A 6,667-nucleotide genomic window follows, 5' to 3' on the forward strand; every position below is an offset into this window, starting at 1 on the left:
GACAAGGAGTCAACTGAAGCTCAAAAGTCATTTTTGTAAGGGCACTACGGGTATTTGTGATTGTTCAGTGGCAATGGCAGTCATGCGTGACGTAATCATAGTGTTAATCATTTCGCGAACCAGCTAGCGTTGATCCCTCGTCGTACCCCGAGGGTAAGAGGCTGAAATTTTTCGTTTTACAGGACAGCTGTTAAGTGCCCATTTCTGGCTTTCGCGTCTTAGTAGTAGTGGTAGCATGTCGTAGTAGCCGTAACAGTCGTAGCTGTAGGCGTAACCGGCAGGTGCATTGCCATTGGAGCCATCCGGAGGGTGATTACCATGCAAGGAGGTGGGTACCGTAATAGCGCTTACTCTATTACGGTAAGTCGCAACCGCTGAGTGGTTCCCGCGGGAAACACCCGAGGGTAGTTGCCCTGGAAGCAGGATGAAGATTGCCGTGGAATAAGGACGATACGTCGAGAGCATAGCTAGGAAGTCGTAACCTGTGGGTGGTTACCACGGGAACGGTCCGGAAGATGGTTACCGTTGGAGTATGAATCGCCAACCGGAGGATTGTTACCGTGGAAGAAGGAGGGTGTGGCGGAAGCATAGGAAAGCTTAACCGGAGAGTGGTTTACCGGGCTCGGCTGGCGACATCTGCGCATGCGCGCCCATTACCGGGCCGGTAACACTTTACGGAATCTCTTTAGCGTTGCGGAGAGAGTAAGCGTTCGCTTGTAAACAAACACGGCGGCGCCCTGCTCGCCCGCTTCGGAATAAATGCATGTCACCGCTGGATTCTTTGATGCGATAGCTCACTCAGATGGTAGCGGTCCGCTTTTATTTCGCATACTCTCACCCATATGCCGAGGTTTAAGTGAAAACTAGCCTATGTTGTTGAGATAATTCAGCGATTTTCGAGACGTTAAGCCTAGATATCCGCGTACGTAGCCAAAGTAGCAACGACAACACTGTAGTTTTTGTGTCAGCTTTAACATTTTCCTCTTTTTCATAGTTTTCTTCCTTCAAAAACAAAAAAATCCTGTAATGCTTGTCATATTCACCACCAAATTTAGAAAAAAAAAAGTTTTTCCAGTCCAGAATTCAAGCGCTTTGACTTACTGTCACCAGATGGCGCCACTATGTTTACATCCAACTCATGCATCCAAACATCCAAAAAAGCCACGCTTCGCGCGGCAAACAGATGTAGCTGCATTTTTTTACAGCGTTCGCAACGTAGTAAGCGCAGCGTACGCAAGGACAGTGCATTCTGTGTAGTAGACATGTCTACTGGTCAGAGTATTTTTAAACCCGCTGAGCCGGGCGGTAGCAGAAAAGTAGTGCGCACGTCTTTACACGCAGAGGAAAAGATGATTAAAGAGCATGTAGTATCTCACTGCAAATAAATGCTTGCAATGCATGCGACATAGCAGTGAGGGGCCACCCTGCTCAGCGGTGACCCTGAGTGCCAGCGTTAACTGGCATCAAGGGCAACCGCGGCCGCGATGACCAATGTAATCTCGGACTAGGCGTGCCACCCACGAAGTACTCTGAAGAAGCTAATAAATAAGTTTACATCATCGTCATCCTCTAATGAAATCATCCTGCAATGACTGGATGTCACGGCATCATGTGCGCCTGCCCTGAATTTTTTTTTCTTTTGCAAGCCACAACACGTAACCGCGCCACCGTGCGTCCATGTAGTCAGCCTGCACCCCACGTGCTGGACCGACGGTAAACAGACACCCGTGCGAAGCCGTCGTCACTTCTTTGGGGCCGTCGGCAAGCCGCTGCACCCGAGTCGATCAGCATCCCACGAGCTCGCCTATACTGGCGCCAGCTCGTCTATCGCTGCATCCGCCGGATGCGCCGTATTCGACTGTCGGGCCAGGTAACACGGCAGTTTCCATCGGCAGTTTCCATCCCTTTGGCCGTCCGCCAGGATGGTTGTACGCTCGCAATGCCTTTGGAGGAGACCTAAGATGCGCTGGCTAAGGTACTATTGCGTACTTCTGGCGTCCACCCCAAAATATAACAATCTGCACCAAAGAAATCAACTGTTTTTCTTGACTCGGACACGTTTATTAAATTCGCGTTTTCAGTCATTGCTTGATGTCGCCTTCACCCGCTCTCTGTGGTAAAGAATACATGTACTTTTTGCGCGAATTGGGTGGGCCACGTTGGAATTTCGGCGCCTGACAGCTGTGAGAAGTAAACGAATATGTTCCCCTTGTAATGGGCTGTAATTAAGAAGGTCAATCAGCTTTGTGCGATCGGAGGAATCAACCGCCACCAACGCATTTTTTCTTATAAGCACTGCATGGTGTTTCATTATTGCTCTTTTGAACACACTTAAACGCGAGAGGGGCGTTTAAGTGCTGTCAAAAGTGCAATAATGAAAGGCCATGATTACAACCAGCTAGTATGAAACCCTATTTATACACTGCGTGGGATGTAGTGTCGTACATTTTCTGACATCCACCATTGCTCGAAACACGGCCCCGAAAAAGAAAGCGTTGCTTTACTTCAACTATCGGATATAACTTTTCTTTGCACTGAACCCAATCAACCAGTGTACATTCATCGGACGTCCAAAGTATGTCCTTTACTGGATGTACGGATATCCGTGGGAGATCCGCCGACGTCCAACGGCTCTCGCACGGACCTCCGACGGAGGTACAAATATAATTATTTAGACTGCCGACAGATATCCATCTCGGATATCCGCCGGCGGATCTTTTGAGGATATTTGCAGGTAATGCATTCTTCACCATTATGAGGCAAGCCAGAACTACAACCACCAATCAGTGTACCTCGCAGGGCCACTGGGCTTATTAAAAGCCCGCAGAGTGTCTGAAATCGGACATACACCTTGCTGTATGTAATATGCATGAATCTGTAAAGCAATCGACCAAAATGACAAAGCATATCAAAGTCTGGATGATTTTATTATGACATAAGTGCCGTCTTCATGAGGAATTCATCAAGCTGGCCATACATTTAGTTAACGCAGCAGGAAGGATACTGTACAGACCATGATGAATTTGTAGCCAAGCCGGGGACGTCTTCTGCAGAAAACAGTAAACACTAAGTTCAGAATATGTCATTAAAGCAAGCGAATTTGACAGACACCATTCAGTTCTATGCAGTAACTCCACCGTGCCAAGTAAATTAGTCATCTGTAGCTCCGAAAGCATGTTTACATCTTGAACAACTAGTAAGTTGTAAACAACAGAGGTGAGAATATTTCTTGCAATACAAAATATTTTGCTTTTTCAAAAAAACTGCAAAAACAAATGCCCCACTGCAGAGCTTTGTACCAGTTCATGAAAAATGCGTTTACATTGCAAGACACCACAGCTACTCCTACAGGCAGTCACTTCCACACTGATGGTCAAAAAAATTCAAGTGTAAGAGTAGGGATCCTTACCACACCGTTGCAAGCTAGCTAATGACTTAGGTTGGGCACAAGGTACACTCATAGAGAACAGTTTGCTGGATGTAGATTTTCTGAAAATATTTATTTTTGCATTGCCTCGCCAGGCAGTCAGCTGAAATTTGTTCAATACGATTGAGTATCCATGTCCTCTCATGATTCTAGGCTTTTGATTAAATTGCTGTGGCTAACAGCACAGAGAAATTATTTTACAAAGAACTCTCATCCCAAAAATTTTTATCCATTACTGTACAAGAACACTGCAGTATAGCTAGATACCCTCCGCTGCACAGAGCAAACAGAAGGCAACTATCCATTATCTGACAGGGTGAAACTTGCACTGTAGTTCAAACTTACCTGAAGGTTGCTGCTGTACGCTGCAGGTACTATATAGCTGCTAGCTTAGGTCAGTCACATCCACACTGTATAGACAAGAAAATAAAGTATGAGAGAGCAACTTATACAGCACGTTGTCAACGATGCAGCAAAACACAATCTCTGCCGAAACTACAATGCCCACAGGGTTCACTGATGAATCACGCATCAGGGCACTGACAGCATATTTGATGATCCACAGCTGCACAGAAGTAAGGAAGAGAGGTCTGGTCACAATCCAGGAACATGTGGCTCTAGGATTGCCATATATGGTCCTGCTATCAGGCTCAGCATTGAGCTCTGTGGGCATAACATGTTTGGCAAAGTTATACCAAAGCACTGCAAGAGCTCATTGATTGGGAAGTGAAAAATGTGTGACTGAAGCTCGCAAACTTAACACAACAGATAAGCTGTCCTAAACAATGCTACTGCACAGTGCAAAGTACTGTGTAGTGGATGGTTGGAGACTTCCATTTGGCAAGCCTAATGAACAAATTGATAAGCTGTGGAAGTATGAACAACTTTTATATGACATTTTCAACCTACCTGTGCTTTCCATGGCTTGGCATAATTAATGTAGGCACCGATACACTCGGTAGCCGGGTCACATCCACACTGCAAAGGCAACAGAAAAGTAAGAAAAACTCAGTCGCGAAGCACTGAAAAACTAACACCGTTCTGGCACTATGCTTTTCCTGCGCTCTGTTTTATCGCAGTTATGAACCTACGCGCAATTGCCTTATGATTCACACCATGCAACTGCACACCGTCTCAACTTTTTTTCACAAACACGAGAAACGTTTGCGGCAGCTAATACATAGTGCATGTAACTTCCACTCCGTGGCAAACAAGTTGCGCAACAGAGTACAACTGCGTTAATGCGCTTCACTCATCCCACAGCAACATCCTGAAAGTAATTTTCAAGCACAGTTACTTACCTCGCAAGTGGTAACACCATGGCCGCTTCTTTCATCCAAAGCAACAAAGCATGTCTCGGCAAGGGGTCAGGTGCAATACGACGCCGGAGCTTTTTCACGAGAGCTTCAGAGGCAAACGAAGGTCTTTTCGAGCGCGTAGGTGACACATCACATTTGTAGCACAGCCAAGCAACCACAGAGCGAACAAACCGCACATTGCAGCAAAAGTAGAGGTGAAAGGAGCACCACGCGACGAAAACCAACGAGACCATCGCGCCACAAACATTGGCTTGGATTGGATTGACTTTTAGGCTTACCGCTCTGCCGCGGCCCCTAGTAGGAGTTTATTCGGGTTTGTTTTCATGGAAGGCAGCATGCATGGCTACATGCCTCGGTTACCTTGAAGGATTGCTGCAGGATAAAAGGGCGTTAATTATGAGCACTGGCGCCAGAAAGCCAAGCAATTAGTTTAATTCTGGTTCTTTTACATCAACACCATAGTTGAGTGATCTTAATCAATCTGAATATTAAACTAGTTAGTGGTAGAAATGTGATTGTGTGAATTTTGTCATTTCCAAAATAGAATTTCTTTTAAAATGTTCGTCTGAGGGTAAACAAAATATTTATGCCAGGTAAGCTCACATCCCAAGAGGGATGTTTACGGATACTCCTCGGACATCCGCCGGTGGATGTCCGCCAGCCATCCGATAACGAACGTCCCTCGGACATAAACAGAATCTCCGATGCGTATATCCGAATATGGATATACGTAGGCATGCCCTACGGACATCCCAGCCTGGCACTGGAGATTCGGACCTTACTCGGACCTCCCACGGATATCCGTGGTTCACTGGGAACGAAAACTGCTGGAGCGAGGTGGCTACTTCCATGGGTTGAAATTCAAGAACGTCTGTGCGCTGACTGCACAGTTTCAGTTCACCTTAAAGAAACCCAGTTGGCCGAAATTATTCAGTAACCATCTACTTCTGTCAGCGAACCCCGAACTTCTGTCAGCTGGAATCACCTTCTCCACGACATCGCAGGTATTTCTGATAATATTGCATTTCGTAAAGTCCTTAATGTTTCTTTCTGAGTATGTGTCGTTTATTACTGTATAAAAATTGCCTTTCACTGTCTACACACTGTTTTAATGTATCCCCACTGCATTCTAATCTCATTGCCTTCCTGTGTTTTCACTTTGTCATGTATTTCTGGTTTATTTTTGTTTTCTCTCCTTGTTGTTGCTGTTTTGGCTGAATTTTTTATGTATTCCCACTCCCCTCTGTAATGCCTTGGGGCCCTGAGGGTACAATAAATAAATAAATAAATACTGCGCCGCCTTCTTTTATCTCCTTTCTTTCACTCTCTTCCTCATCGCTGCCCTCATCGCGCAGTTCATGTACAGTCTCCGACAAATATTTACGGTATGCAGATTCGCCGAATTTTTTGTGTTTGTTTGTTTTGTTTGTTCGTTCGTTCGTTCGTTTGTTTGTTTGTTTGTTTGTTTGTTTGTTTGTTTGTTTGTTTGTTTGCCTCCCTAGTCGCTGAGCTGGTATGCTTCGAGAGGGTGAAGTATGCAGGTCCTCTCGCGCTGCCATGGTTTTCATAGACCTGCTTTGCGGGACAGCCCAGAAATAAATTTATTTCCTCGAACCTGCCTACCGCAAACTTTTTTCCGTGACTGTATACATGTCCACATAGAGGAAAACAAATTGTAAATTTTGGGGTTGTTAATTTTATTTGCTATTGCTATTTGTTATTAAGCGTAGTTCATTTTAGTGTTTCGTTTGCTGATGCTTGCTTAAAGTCAGTATTTTTGTTTCAGTACGCCTTGGGCTTGATCCCTCTGGCCAGAGGCGAATCAGGTGCGACCCCTGTCGCCGGCCAACCGCCCGAACCTCCACCTTTCGCACGTGGTGCGGGGTTATTTCCCACTCCAGACCCTCAAAACCTCAGGAGA

General features: G+C 45.7%; 1 long non-coding RNA gene across 1 annotated transcript; it reads right to left on the reverse strand.

Annotated features, from left to right (window-relative positions):
• Positions 1-2,908: 2,908 nt before the first annotated feature.
• LOC149339807 (uncharacterized) lies at positions 2,909-5,334 on the reverse strand. Its single transcript, XR_016283820.1, has 3 exons — positions 4,337-5,334; positions 3,773-3,837; positions 2,909-3,047 (listed from the first exon to the last, which is right to left on the reverse strand). It is a non-coding gene; the product is annotated as an uncharacterized LOC149339807 (long non-coding RNA).
• Between the last annotated feature and the right edge of the window lie 1,333 nt (positions 5,335-6,667).

Source organism: Amblyomma mixtum, chromosome 6 (genome assembly GCF_055824585.1).
Source record: "Amblyomma mixtum isolate Tamu chromosome 6, ASM5582458v1, whole genome shotgun sequence".
Taxonomy (NCBI): Eukaryota; Metazoa; Arthropoda; class Arachnida; order Ixodida; family Ixodidae; genus Amblyomma; species Amblyomma mixtum.